General features: G+C 38.7%; 1 protein-coding gene across 6 annotated transcripts in view; it reads left to right on the top strand.

The window, feature by feature from the left end:
• Positions 1–14,786, top strand: part of PID1 (phosphotyrosine interaction domain containing 1) — a 246,446-nt gene that overhangs the window by 56,869 nt on the left and 174,791 nt on the right. Inside the window, exon 1 of one of the 6 annotated variants that reach the window (XM_054258005.2) lies at positions 20–315. The exons of the other annotated variants lie outside the window; for them this stretch is intronic. The gene's annotated coding sequence lies outside the window, so the exon portion shown is untranslated. Of the gene's footprint in view, positions 1–19; positions 316–14,786 lie in introns of those variants that run through there. 6 annotated transcript variants of the gene reach the window in all.

The raw sequence follows: 14,786 nt of genomic DNA, 5'->3' as shown, positions 1-14,786 counted from the left end.
GGATAGAGCCCATGCTGTTGGAGGAAGGATAACAGGTGAGTAGCAGTTAAAAAGCAGGATAGAGCCCATGCTGTTGGAGGAAGGATAACAGGTGAGTAGCAGTTAAAAAGCAGGATAGAGCCCATGCTGTTGGATAAAGGATAACAGGTGAGTAGCAGTTAAAAAGCAGGATAGAGCCCATGCTGTTGGAGGAAGGATAACAGGTGAGTAGCAGTTAAAAAGCAGGATAGAGCCCATGCTGTTGGATAAAGGATAACAGGTGAGTAGCAGTTAAAAAGCAGGATAGAGCCCATGCTGTTGGAGGAAGGATAACAGGTGCTTTCCTACATTGTTGTTATTTGTGGGAGTGTGAATTTTTCTAAATATCCATATATGATTAGTAAAATCGCATCATGATTTATTACAATACTACAGAGCTTAAGAAAGAGAGAGAGAAAGAGGGGATATGCTGTTAGGAAAAATGTTGGATATATAGTAAAAATAAAAAGTAAGCTGTAAAATAGTGCATATGGTATGATCACATTTATATATATATGTATATTTGTGTGTGTGTATCTATATAAAAAATGAAAGAAGAGTCTTCCTGTGCTTACAAATGCACTGAAATCTCTGGAATGAGATGTAAAACAAAAACAAAAGCAAAAATAAATCAACAACAGAAAACCCTGCTGATGGTGGTTTACTTTGGGGTTTTGCACTGATATTTAGGGCATAAGGATCAATCTTTTATATTTCATTGTATGTTCTTTTATATCACTTTAATTTTACTTTTTACAATGAACAGGTAGATCTTTAGTGATAAGAAAATGGATTAATAAAAAAAGTGCTCAATTCTCAGTCATTCATTAATAATGTTCTAATCTTCCTTCATATCTGATTCTAGAATTCTGTTTTTTCAAACTCAAATACTTGTAGATTTGTTTTTAATTGATGAAGTCTTCTTTATATATGAGGATATATAAGGTTATACATCCTAAGGATATATAACTTTATATATCTTTATATATAAATAAGGTTATATATCTATATATAAAACCTTATATATCCTTAGGATGTATAAGTGCTGAAGACTGAGAATAGAGGGAAGATAAAATGTTGACCTTTGAGAGGCACAGGGGTATATGACTTAAAGAATTTTGGGAAAGAGACTGACCCTGAAATGGACTGTTTTGGTCAACATGTTATTGACAGAGAAACTGATTGGAAGAATTGTGACAATTTGCTATTCTTGCAAGGAACCTAGAGTTTAGAATGTGGAAATGACCCTTCTCTGAATCAGTGCTTGTTCTAACTTTCTGGATTGTAAGCTTTGCCTTTGTATTTGGCTCAGATCTTCTGAATTTAATTTTCCTTCTTGGAAAAAGCCAACCTTGGATGCAGATGGGTGGTGTAGACAGACACATCCTTCAATGAAATGGCACTCAAAATGGCCAGAGAGCCTGATGTGGTTGAACAAGGGTTGGTTGGATGGTGCATTGGATGTGGAGGGCAAGGGGGTGGGCTTCCCACTGTGTGCTGGGCCCTATGCTCTGCCTGTTTATCTAACTTAATTCTCATGAATTATCCTGGAAGTTGGGCATTTTACCCATGAAGAATGGAGGCTCAGAGGGGTAATTACTCCACCTGAAGCTATAAGGCAGTAAGTCACAGATCCTGGATTGAGACCAGGCCTGACCTGCTCCTTCACTCCGACATTTTTCTCTCTACCTCTGGTTTCCTTGGTTAATTTTGTTTTCTTTCACAAATCACGGAGTGTATTTTTAACCCCTTCATCTGGTATCATTGATTTGTGTTGGTTACAAAGGGGATTAGATTTGAGAGTAAGTTTGAGGGACTAGCTCGGGGTCACGGGATAGGGGTGGGTGAGAGGATGTACTTCAGGTGGGTCAGCCAGGATGTGTGGGAGAGGAGAATGGCTGGAATCTGGGGGTGGGAGCTCCTGCCTTCTAAATTTGTCTCTTCCACCTGCCTTGCTGTGCTTCGAGTTTGGTGACGAATCCTCAATTTTCTCATATGTGAAACAGGGACAGTATTACCCAATGATTACCTACCTATTATTACCTAATGGGGGTGCCTGTGTACCTCCCAACTGCACTCTAAACCTTCAGATAGCAGGGATGAGCACCAGACCCAGTCTTTGTCAAGAAACCATTTGTACCCTACTCCTATGAGCATTTTTAGAGGGATACCTTCACATGGAAATAATAATCTAAAACAGGCCATCAGAGAGGACTCTTCTCAAATCCAGCTCCCCTCTCAGCTCTAGATAGAGCACAGAGTCCTACTCCACACTTGCCTTTATTTCTTAGTGACATTCTCATGGGATGTCACTGTTTCTGTTGTAAGGGAACCTGGGCTGTGTTTCTTTTGACAGAAGAGGGAAAAAAAATAAAATTAAAATACTCACATTGTGCAGCATGTAACAGCTATAACATCTCTCTGTAATGAATTACTAGTTACTCTCTAGGTGAACTTCAAAAAGTTGTCCTTTGAAAGGGAATTGCAGGCCGGGCGCGGTGGCTCAAGCCTGTAATCCCAGCACTTTGGGAGGCCGAGGCGGGTGGATCACGAGGTCAAGAGTTCGAGACCATTTTGGTCAACATGGTGAAACCCCGTCTCTACCAAAAATACAAAAAATTAGCTGGGCATGGTGGCGCATGCCTGTAATTCCAGCTACTCGGGAGGCTGAGGCAGGAGAATTGCCTGAACCCAGGAGGCAGAGGTTGCAATGAGCCGATATCGTGCCATTGCACTCCAGCCTGGGTAACAAGAGCAAAACTCCATCACAAAAAAAAAAAAAAAAAAAAGAAAGGGAATTGCAAATTTCTCCAGAAGAAACTTTTAGACACCTGATTCAAGGGCATTGAGGAAAATTCTATTTTAAAAATGACTTAGGAAAAAACAGACGGAACCCTCAAACAGGTGTTTCTTCTTTGTCCTCCTCCTTCCCTCCAAAAGTGCAAATTCAAAGAAAAAGAGACCATAATAGAGACCTAACTTTACAAACACACTGAGTATAGGTCTGGAATTGTTAGACATTAAACCAGTCCGATACTACCTATGTTTGTGCAATTGTAATGTTAAAACTGATTTTAGAAGAATGACTTTGAGATCAGCTAAGATTCTGATTTACTGGAGAAAGCTGCAGTGATTTTCAGACTGTGTCCAGCTTTAAGTTCAGTAAGAAATTTAGTCTATAACATGTAATTTTCTTATAATTCTGATTAGTCAAAAATTGCAAATATATGATGCCAAACATCTCACTGCATGCTGCTGTTGGAAGGGATGTGTATAGCTGCATTGCGATGCTTTCTTTCCCAGAAACTTTCTTTTCTGACAACCTCATTTATCCAGAACACAGCCAGAGTCTGGCAATAGTGGGAAGGAAAGTCCTCTGGAACTCAGAGAGTTACCGCAAAGCCCATGCATCACATTCTGTAGAAGAGATAGAGAGCTCGCACGTGTACATTAAAAAGAGAATGTGGTGCTTTTTGGCTAAAGGCAGAATGTATACATTTCTCAGTATCCTGGAGTGCATTTCTCCATTTTAGCCCAGTAACAAATTTGCGTTCAAATGGGTAAGAAGTATGACCAATAAACAGCTAAGGTTTACCCACGTAGTCTGTTTTAAAAAACCACAAGCATGCAAATAAAGATTTTTTATTCATCACTGTCAATTTAAGACTTGGTATTGGGAGAGATGAGCTTTGCATTTAGACTACTGTCTCCAGAATTGTTACTGTCCATAAAGCGTTGAATGACCAAGTATATGAAAGACAGAAGGAACATAGGCATTAGATTATGTGGGACACCCCGTTTCTCGTTCCTGTAATTTTGAATCAAGTAAATGCTCCTTTGCTCAACTCTGATTTGTGCTCAACCCTTTTCCCCTAAACAAGCCTCTCCTATTCATTTACACATTTCTTTACATAATCTCTTCTATATCATCATTTTCCTGTCCCCAGCTTGCTCTCCTTTTCTCACTTTTGGGGACAGGATACAACACTGCCACAATAAATATTTCTTCATTGTATGGTAGCCTTATTTGGAAAGGGGCTTTACAAAATACTAGTTGATGCAGTTTTTAGCACTGACTATCTGCAGCCACAGAAAGCTTGATTAAATTTTAATTAAAGTATACTTAATTAAATCCAATTGGCTCAAAAGAAATGGAAAAGGTGATTAACCGTCCTTCACTGTTTTTGTCAAGCTTTCAGCAAGCTTTCTCTAAGCTTTTAGGTGTTTCTCCTGGAGGGGACCCCTGCTGCTGGCAGATACCAGAGCTTGCCTGGAAGGATGGAGCTTTTGACCTGAACTGCCAACGTTCAGTGCTCGCTTATAGCACCATATTGGCACATTGCATTCAAACATTTTCCTACGTTCTCAACAAAATGTCTGCACATACAGAAGTTTTAAGACAAAAAACTATTCTTTGAATTTTATCTTTACTTAATGTAGCAAAAGATGCTGAGAAAAGTGATTTGAAATCTAACTTTTCCCTTCTAGGTTTTTGTGTCACCTCCTTCCTTCCTGCTTGAAATGCATCTTCCCCTTCCCCTTTATGTATTTTACTCTCTATTTTAAGTTCAAGTAGTCACTATCTGATATGAAACTATCTCAGAGGTCATATCAAGAGAAAGAAAAGTTAATAAACAAAAATTTAGGGAAGCGGGCTTTATAAAAAGTAATTACCTTGTATTTGGGACATATTTTGTTGTTGGAGAAGAGGTGATTATGGTAAGGATTTTCAAAATGTATGTTCATTTTCCTTGGTAATAACCTTTTCTTGATAGAGCTGTCATGGTAGCTGATATCAATCTGAACCTAAGTGCTTGAATTTTGAATGCTCTGGAAGGTCAGAATTTCCACCCTTAAGCAATAGACAAATAAAAATGAGTCTTAATAGACATGGAGAACCTATTATACTTAGAATTAAAAATAAACTTATCTAGGAGAGAAAAATGAATAGCATTCCATGCATATTGCAAGTAAGGACATCTCAAGGATGATGAAAGATCACTATGCTTCAAAGCCAAAGGATTCCAAGCTAGGTTGCAGTAATTGATAGGACCTGATATATGAAATGGACAAAACGTGATCAATGCTTAATTTCCAAGTCCTAATTCAAAGTTGTGTTCCTGGACAGTTGGTGACTCTCTTCCATGTGGTGATTCAGGGACCAGGCTTCTTCTCCATTGTGGGTCCACTGACCCTGCGGCCTCATTGTTTGCACCTAGTTGGCACAAGTAGAAAGCCAGCATGAGGAGGTGCAGCTACTTTCTTAAAGGTTTTGCTCATAAGGGCAGCTGTTCTTTCTGCTCACAATCCATTGGCTAGAACTTGGTCATCAGTTCATAGCTAATTACAAAGTAGGCAGAGGAATGTGTCCCAGATGAGTGCCCAGGAAGAAGAGAAACAGACTCTGGTTACCAGCCAGCATCCCCGCCGCAGAAACTATCTAGGTGAGGGTTTGCAGGTGGTTGACCCACAACCCACATTTGCCTTTCTGGTTGTTTCCTTTAGCCAGCACAGTGCTATAGAATTTTAAAATTGTAGCAAGCACCAAAAGATCAGGACTTGTTGCATAAAATGTGGCCCTCTCAAGTGTGGCATTTTTTGAGACAGTTGGCAGTCTGACAGTGTCAATCCTATATTTCTGTTTGCCACTCTGGCCTAGAATTGAACAGCAACTCTACCTTTAAACGGAGCATGTAATTGTTTGCCACAGTTCTGACCACTTTCTGTCAGCCCCCACTCTTACTCTCCAGCCATGAAAGCCAAGTGTCATTTGCCCTTTATCATCTCACACCAAGGCTCTTCTCTAATTTTCATTAGCTGTATGACTCCAGGATTGGAAACCAGAGCACTGATTCATACCCTTTCTCTCCCTTTCCCTTTCCCTGTCCCTCTCCCTCTTCCTCTTTCTCCTCTGGCCTCTTTCTCCTCCCTCTCTCATTGTACTATAGGAGTTAAGGGACACATTTTGCTCTGAAAGTGAGGGCCAATAAATAACATTTTGGTTAGTTAAGAAATATTTCAGTGAGTTTATAGAATTACAAATGCTACTGGAAGGAAAGACAGAGGAAGGCAGGGAGGGAGGGCAGAAGGGAAAGAGGAGAATGAAGGAAACAGTGAAGGGAATGCATTCTGTGCTTTTGAGAAAAGCCCCTAGATCTCTGCATAAACATGTAGCTGCCTTTTTCCTGAATGTTTTATAATCCCTATTCTATTTAATCTAAAATTTATAATTGCAAGTAGGATCTTTATCTTGTAAATCCAAAGGGCAGGGATATAGGTTTCTTTTTGTGACAGTTGTTGGATTCTTGGAGTCTATGCATATCCAAGGTAAGCTAGACGGGAAGTGGTAAAAGGCGCAAGATAAAGTGGTGATCTAAGAAAAAAATGTTTCCCTTCTGATTGAGGAGACTGTTCACAGTGACTGATGAAGTCACTGCACCAGTGATGCACTGAGTTTCAGGTAGTGACTGAAAACTTGCTCTTGCTCTTCTACTTTGCAAGGAAGTGTCAGAGAAAGCCAGGCTCTGGAGGCAACCAGAAACGCACTCATTCACTGACCTGGTAGGGAGAATCAATGAAGCCATCTCCTTTACTATCCAGACAGAGGCCTGGGAAAAGCAAATGGATTATTTGTGGCGATTAAACAAGAAAAACAAATCAGAAGCTGGAGCTTACAATTGCTTTGGATCCACTTATGGCTTGCGTTGTAAAATGGAGGATAAATTCAGGGAAAACAGTATCTCCAGCTAAGGGGAGTCACTGAGTTAATCCTCTCAGCCTGTGTATGGGGGTCTGAGTGGCAACACAGTGTTAACCTTCTGCCCTTTACAAAGTCCTGCTTTGAGAGCCCCATTGCACTAGGTGGTTGGACGTCACTGTTGTCACGGACATCGTTGTGCTCAAGGCATCTGAGGTTCTAAAGGTGAACGCAGTGGTTTTCATTCTCTCTAGGGAGATATTTAAGAACGCGGATTCTAAACTGAAATCTCAAGCCTGTTGTGTGCGAATTACAGGGTGGCAGGCAGAAGGATCTGAATTTTTGTCAAGTGGTTATTACACAGGCAACTTGGTACGGGTCTGACCGTCTGCATCTGAGAACCACCAGCTAAGTGACTGCCTACAGATAAATAGGTAAGAAGGAGCAGAGCAATGATTCAAACCCAGCTTGGTTTTTTACATCAGACTGAGGTCATCCTACTAGATCCAAGCTATGCTACTAATGTTAGGTAACAAAGAAAGCAAGAGAAGAAACTCATATTTGCTGAGGGCCTGTATGCTAAGGCATTTTTTGTATGTTTTCTTTCATCCTGTGCTCATACTGTGTGGTGAGTCTTTTTCAATTCCCACTTTACGGATCAAGATACTGAGGCTGAGAGAAGTTCAGTCCCATACTTATGGCCTTAGGGTTTTAGTTCATGGAAGGGTAGAATAAGATCGAAATTCAGGGCCTCAGGTGCATTTCCCTACACTAATGTTATGCAAGTATCCCTCTAGCTTTTTGCATTCTCATTCTGACTCTAAATGAAGACTTGTGTAAAGCTTGACTTTAAACTTTATGCTTATTGATTAAATTAATAATGATATGGTAGTAGGGAAAGCAAAATTGAACAGAAGAGGAGGCTTCCATTTTTTGCTTAAAGAGAACCAAGCTATCAGTCTACTAAGCCATAAACAAAACATAGTCATCTCCCATGTTGCTTGTCAAAGTGTGGTCCCAGGAGAGCAAAATTTGCATCACCTGGGAGCCTGATAGAAGTGTAAGCTATTAAGTACCACCAGACCTACTGACTCAGAATCTGCATTCTAACAAAATCCCCTGGTGATTCCTATATACATGAAGTTTGAGAAGCACTGTTCTATCCAACAGCTGTTGGAAGCAGATATTTTATGGAGAGATAAATAGGCTCCTGGTGCTGTCTCTGCCAATGCAGGTATGTGGATTGCTGATTGACAGAGTGTGAGTCTGGGCTTGAGCCCAGCAGATGGTTTGTAGATAGAACTATGGGAACCAATATATAAAATAAAATGTTTGAGTTGGTCGCTTTTGTGGAGTTGTTCGTATACTTATTTAACTTAGGATGTCTCAGTTACAGAGCTAGAATTGGGTCTGTTTAGCTTAGAATATAAAAATATACAGCAAATCCTTCTTATGTATGGGTGTTTACCCAGTGCTTTTTGATCATGAAGAGGTTTCTTGAAGTTCGGTAGGGAAAATTTAGAAATTGAATTTAAGGGTCTTGTCAGGCCGTAGAGTCTATTTCACTTACATGAATTTCTTATACCTTGTTTATTGTTTCTCTGTCATTCATATTCCTTTCCTAACAACTCTTGGGCAGAATATTTCCATATTCAATGAACACTGAAATGCTAAAAAAACCATATTAACCTTTGGTCTCGATAGTTGCTAGGATTTTTTTTTGTACTTATACAAGGGTTTTGTTTGTTTTTTCTTAAGCAATAATTATTGATTTGCTTTTATGAGGAATGTTCCCAGAGTGTGGCTTCAGATGAATCTGAGCAACAAGAAAACACCTTGACAAGTGATTTTGTGTATACTTACATTTTTTGGTTCTAGTAAGAAGAATCTACATTTCACCCAAAGCACACAGGATCTATTTCTGCATCAGCCAGATAATGAGACAGTAATTGGTGTGTAAGCCGTTCATTCTCCAAGTTTTCTCACGGGGCATAATTTGTCTCTTATTTGTCAGGGATGGGTTCTGCGAAACAACAGTCCCATTCATGATGGGCAGAGCAAATGTACGAAAACATTATCATAGCTGGGATTAATGGTCCACTATGGATTTATGTCAAGAATGTTAATGATTTGTTTATGAATAAGTGGGCCTGTCGCATGGTGAAACAGTAGCCTGCAGAACTGCTGAATGGACAGTTTGCTTGCAGAGGATTCTTGCAGGAAATAAATACTCCGGCCAGGCCTTTTGCATCTCTTAAGTAGCCACTGTGAATGGACTCTGAGATTTGAAATGCTGGCATTGACCTTTCAGAATCCTGTGATTGCTGCTGCTGATCTTATAACTCTACATTTTGCTGATATAATTTGGAGAAAGAATATTTTTTAGGGTTGAATATAATTTGGGTTTTTGTGCACGTGTAAAATGTGGTGAGAAAATCATAATTTAATTAAATCTCCCACTGAGTAGAGGCCCTGTGACCTCCACCCACCAGATTTTGTGTTCTTTTTGAAGTGCATTTTAATTTGTAGTAGTTGTGAGTTTGCAGCAGGTTTTAATTGCTAGATAAAAACGTTAATTGTTGCCAAATATAGTCTAGGAAATGAAAAATATATCAAGATTATGTAATGATTCATATATGTACACAGATAAAGATAGATACACAGATATAAAAATATTTTTTTTATTATATAGTATGTATGTGTGTAGTGTGTGTGTAGTATGTATGTGTGATTGAATGTGTGTGTGTGTGTCTGTGTAGCTTGGCTGTATAAATGTTTAGGATGCAATTTAATGATGTGTATTCTAGCTACTTTTTAAACATTTACCTTTTTAGGAAGGATGATATTGGCTTTCTCTTGAGAGGAAATTTAAAGTTAAATGTTATTCTATTTATGTAAAAACATTACTTTCTTCTTTTCACTTTGGGATAGAATTAGTGTAAGTCAAGTTTTTCTTGAATTTCATCCAAAAAGTCTTAATAACATAAATACCAAAGTCACTTTTTGTACAAGTTCTAGTTCTCATTGTAATCTGAGAAGTTTCACACCATAAATCTGACCTAGAGAATAGTGGCATTAGGCTTCTGCATAATCAGGAAAAAAAAAATCTATATTTGTTTAATAACAATGACCTCTGCATTTATTTCCTGAAGACCACCCATAATGATTCATTCACTTGGTCCTTAGAGCAGTCCTGGCTGTTCTGAGGTTACAAAGCCACAGGTTGATCCCTGCATCAGGACCATTTGTGTCTATAGCCCATGATCATTCCATTGTATAGTATACAGCAGGATCAAAGCCCATGTGACCTTGTCCCTTGTATTTCTCTCCTCTTGTCTGAATTGCTCTCATGATTGTCTAGGTAGATGAACAAACGAATCAAATGCTATTGAAACAAAATGGTGGGCACAGATGGCCTTACAGGGATCAGAGAACTTCTTGACAAGATGTGAAAATCTTGCATGAATTTTGTGCTTTTTGGGTTTTATCTGATTTTTCAAGAGGTCAGTGATCCCTGCAAAGATCATTTTACCATATTTTAAAGTATTAACTTAGTGTGTGTCTAACCTTATGAAAGTAGATTAACATGTGTTTTTCACCATTATCATTATCATTTTTTGTGTGTGGTACACATAATTCTGAAGTTGAGAAACTGATGTTCCTAAGCATTCATTTAAAAAGCACTCTCATTTCTTGCTGGTCACGCTCTAATAGAAATTGTATTTCCCTCCCCTAATCAGCAGCTATAGCAATAAATGACAGATACTTAGACTTGACCTCTTCTTGCCATTTTAAAGTTCATTAGCTTTAGAAGGGACTGAGTTCAGGCATGGTGTGTATTGATCAGGGCTCTTCCAGAATTAGGAGACGAACAAGTATAGTTTGCCAAATTTTCAGCTGTATTAAATTTCATTTTAATACTGTAATGGACCTCAGTAAGGTTTATTACATTAGACCTATGGGTCTAATAAGTCTAAATAGGTCCAATGGTCTAAACATTAGACCATCAATAAGGTTTAGTTATCATTAAGCAAACAGTTGGATTTGGCATAGAGTTGTCAGCAGAGACAGATTAAAGTGAAACCTGAAGGTAATGTGTTGAGCATCTACCATGCACAAGGCATTAGTCTCCATACTTGGAGAAGGGAAGATGTGCAAAGCCTGTGCCAAATGCTTAAGGAGCTGGGTATGTTCAACCGTGTGTAAATGGTGATCATGGCTCACCTGTGTACAGACACCTTTGGATTCTGCTGCTCACATTTCCACCCCTTGACTTTTGATACAATAAACATGTCAAGGTAAGAACACTTGACTAAATGCTAGATCACAGTAGCATAGCATATTGTCTATGGTATAGAAAGTGTATGAAATTATATCATTTGTTTCTCTTATACAGTAAGTCTTCACTTAACATTGTCAATGGGTTCTTGGAAACTGTGACTTTAAATAAACGCTGTCGAGCAAAACCATTTTTCCCTCATCTTTGTTATAATGAAAAGATGTTAAAGAAAACAATGCTGTTGGAGGATCTGCTGTATGCTGTGTTGCTTAAAGTTTCAGTTTCCAAGAACCTATTGATGACATTAATCAAAGACTTACTATTCTTTATTCCATATATTTTGGCTTAAGGATTTCCTTCCCCTGTCCCCTCTGTAGATGTGATTCAGACAATATTGGCTGCCAGTGGAAGCTGAACACTGATCCTATTACTTTGTAGCCCTACCTTCTATATCAGGAATTTTTTACCTGGAGTCTATCAATTTCAAGGACACTGGCTTTCAAGTACTGACGTTCATTAGAATCACCAGGGGTTTCGCTAAAAATGGAGATACCTTTCTCCTACTGAATGAGCTTCTTTTGTAACCAGTACCCCAAAGGACTCTGATACTGAATTGGCTGCTATGTATTTGGACTTTATAGAGGGATGAGCAGAAACCTCTGAAGCTGTTTTCTAAATTTGAATTGTGCTCATTTTCTGCAGATAGGATCCATGGTTTCGTTTAGATTTCTAAAGAGGCATGAAATCCAAAAAGAGTTTATGAACCACTGTTCTTAGGATGGAATGAAGGACGTTAGTGGTAACCATGTATCTGTTGCTCTGAGCTCTGGAGACAAATGGATTACATTCACAGACAGTGTGATGAAATCCTATTGTAACTGGAACACTGTTGAAAGAAACCATTTCCACTTACAAGCTAATAAAAAGTACTGCTTTTGAACTGCCACTTTATGTACTTTGTCAATACTAAGTAAGAGCGATAACAGTTGACCAGGTGACACAAAGTTTTAGTTTATATTATATATGCAGAAGTACATTGCTTATGCCTTATCTGAGTCTGGTCTGGTGGAATCTGAATTTACATTATGAATAGTAGATCAGGCAACTGGAATGCTCTGTCAATTAGCCATCCCAGTACCATGCTCCTGGAAGTTTTGAGCTCATGCTAAACCCCATACCTGCCATTCATTTTAAAGGAATGGAATGATTAGAAGGCATTGATAACTCAGGTCAGACATGGTGCAAGTATAAATAAAATAATGATGTTATCAAAGCAATTGACTTGGATTCCAAGAAAAATTCTTTAACATTCAGTGAGAGAAGTGAATAAAAGGCACATTGATGCCTGCCCTAGATTCATAGCTTCTTCAGTTCTCTAAAACTTCTTGATAATGAGGACTTTTTGCAGAGTAGCAATAAGAACCTCATATTCTTCAGACATGTTTTGTTATAATTCCAGACAGTCAAATTAGTGGGTGGTTTTTCTTTAGGGATTAGGTGTGCTTTTCTCTTTAAGAAATGTTTGACAGTTGTTTCCCAGAATTGCCAGAGTTTTCTCTGTGAGGGAAGAAATACTTAAAAAAAAAAGATTTAAATACTAGCTCCACTTCTTTTTCTTTTCACATAATAGGTGGCAGGAAGAAAGCCCAGGCCTAAAACATATTGTGGGAGCCATAGGAATATGGCTTTGGCTGGTTGAGGCATGAAGAATTTTTATCTTCACAGCCAGAAAATAAAAACTTCAGTGAGATACGACCCACACCTATTGAGAAGGCTACTAATAAGAAAAAGAAATAAGTGTTGGTGGTGAGAATGTAGAGAAATTGGAAATCTTATGCGCTGTTGGGAATGTAAAGTGATGCACCTGCTACAGAAAGCAGTATGACAGTTCCTCAAAAAACTAAATTACCACGTGATCTGGCAATTTCACTTCCGGGTATGTACACAAAAGAATCAAAAGCAGGGTCTCAAAGAAATATTTGTACACCCGTATTCATAGCAGTATTATTTACAATAGCCAAAACGTGGAAGCAACCCAGGGGTCCATTGACAGGTGAAAGGATAAGCCAAATGTGGTAAATCCATACAGTGGAATACTCTTCAGCCTTAAACAGGTGGGGAATTCGGGCACATGCTACAAGGTGGGTGAAACTTGAGGGCATTATGCTAAGGCAAATAAATAAGACAGTCACAAAAGAACAAATACTGTATGAGTACACTTTTACGAAGTTCTTATAGTGGTCAAAAGCCTAAAGACAGAAAGCACAATGGTGGTATTGGGGTAGGGAGAGGGGGAAATGAGAGTTTCTGTTGAATAAGCATAGCGTTTCAGTTTGGGAAGACGAAGAGTTCTGGAGATGGTTGGTGATGATAGTTACACAACAATTTGAATGCAGTTAATACCACTGAACTGTACACTGAAAAACGGTGATGATATTACATTTTAATTTATTTGTATTTTTTATAATAAAAAATTAGAAAAAGGGAAGATGATTTGAAGGTTTTCACACAGTTTTAAAAATATGTCTTTCCTAGTTTTTGGTTTTAGCATGGTGGTATTTTCATAGTAAAAGCTTTCATGGTATAGAAAGGTACTAGAAAAAAAGCAAACCCCAATGAAGACTCTCCTGTTAATGCTTTGGTGTCCATTCTGCATTGTTTTCCATCCATAGGTACACAGGCTCCCACGTGCCTTCATACAGCAGGGAACAGATAAGACATTCCACTTTGTGACCTGCTCATTTGGCTTAAGATATATCATTTCACGTAATTCCATGATAATATGCTTAGTTTTCTGTTTACATGTTTAATGACCAGGAAGAAATGGAAGAGATTATTAAACATTTCCGTGAAAATCATGTCATTCTAATGGTGGAGGTAAGTTAAATCATGAGAAACAAGAGCAACATGGTTGAAAGCCCTAAATGCGAGAAGATGGAGATGCTGGATAGACAGGTGGCACAGGGGGAGCTCTGTGGTTGGGTGGAAGAGACATTTTCCTTTTCACCAACAAGCTTCAGGTGTATTGGGGGAGGCAGTTACAGTTGCTCACGATTATGCTACCATGGGATATATGATACATGGAAATTTGACCAGCATCTCAACAGCTAGCTCAACAGGCAGGGGAGAGTTCCTGTATAGTGGCTGTATGGCACGGGGACTATATTAATGTTGCTTCAGTCACATACTATTTTCTTAGTGCCTTTTTGGTCAAAACGAAACAAACCATTGGGATACACTTCCCCCAAGCAACTCTCTGTAGACATTCACTGGATTGGCTCCTCTAAAAAATGGAGAGGCAACCCGATGTGCCTACCTGAGAAGGAATTCCGGCAATAATTGGGAAAGCCACTATTACTTTTGCACCAACCAAATAATTCCTCAGATGACCATGGCCTCCCTTCCTGCTGGACCCAGGATGAGTCAGGGGAGGGCAGGAGCAGAGTCATGTCTTAGCTTAGTAGCCTTACAAACGAACCTGATTGCCTTCTCCAAGTTCTCTTAGTGCTGTAAACTATGCTTCCTGTCAGAATAAGGAGAAGAATGCATAAGTTTCAGACTGACCTGCTACAAGTCTTGATGTGAAATAATAGCAATTGTTAAAGTTATTAAAAATATATGTATGTGTACACACACATTTGGAACATTTTGTTATTAGATTTCAAAATTGAATTTCTTTGACATATGCGTTTCATTATACAGACAAGCTGTAACTTGCAGAATTCTAAAATATTGTTGAAAACTGTTGGAATGGATTGGGAGAGATATATATCTATATCTATATGAAATTTC

The sequence above is a fragment of the Callithrix jacchus genome, chromosome 6 (genome assembly GCF_049354715.1).
Source record: "Callithrix jacchus isolate 240 chromosome 6, calJac240_pri, whole genome shotgun sequence".
Taxonomy (NCBI): Eukaryota; Metazoa; Chordata; class Mammalia; order Primates; family Cebidae; genus Callithrix; species Callithrix jacchus.
Note: the sequence above shows the minus strand (reverse complement) of the source record. Positions and strands in the feature narration are given on the sequence as shown.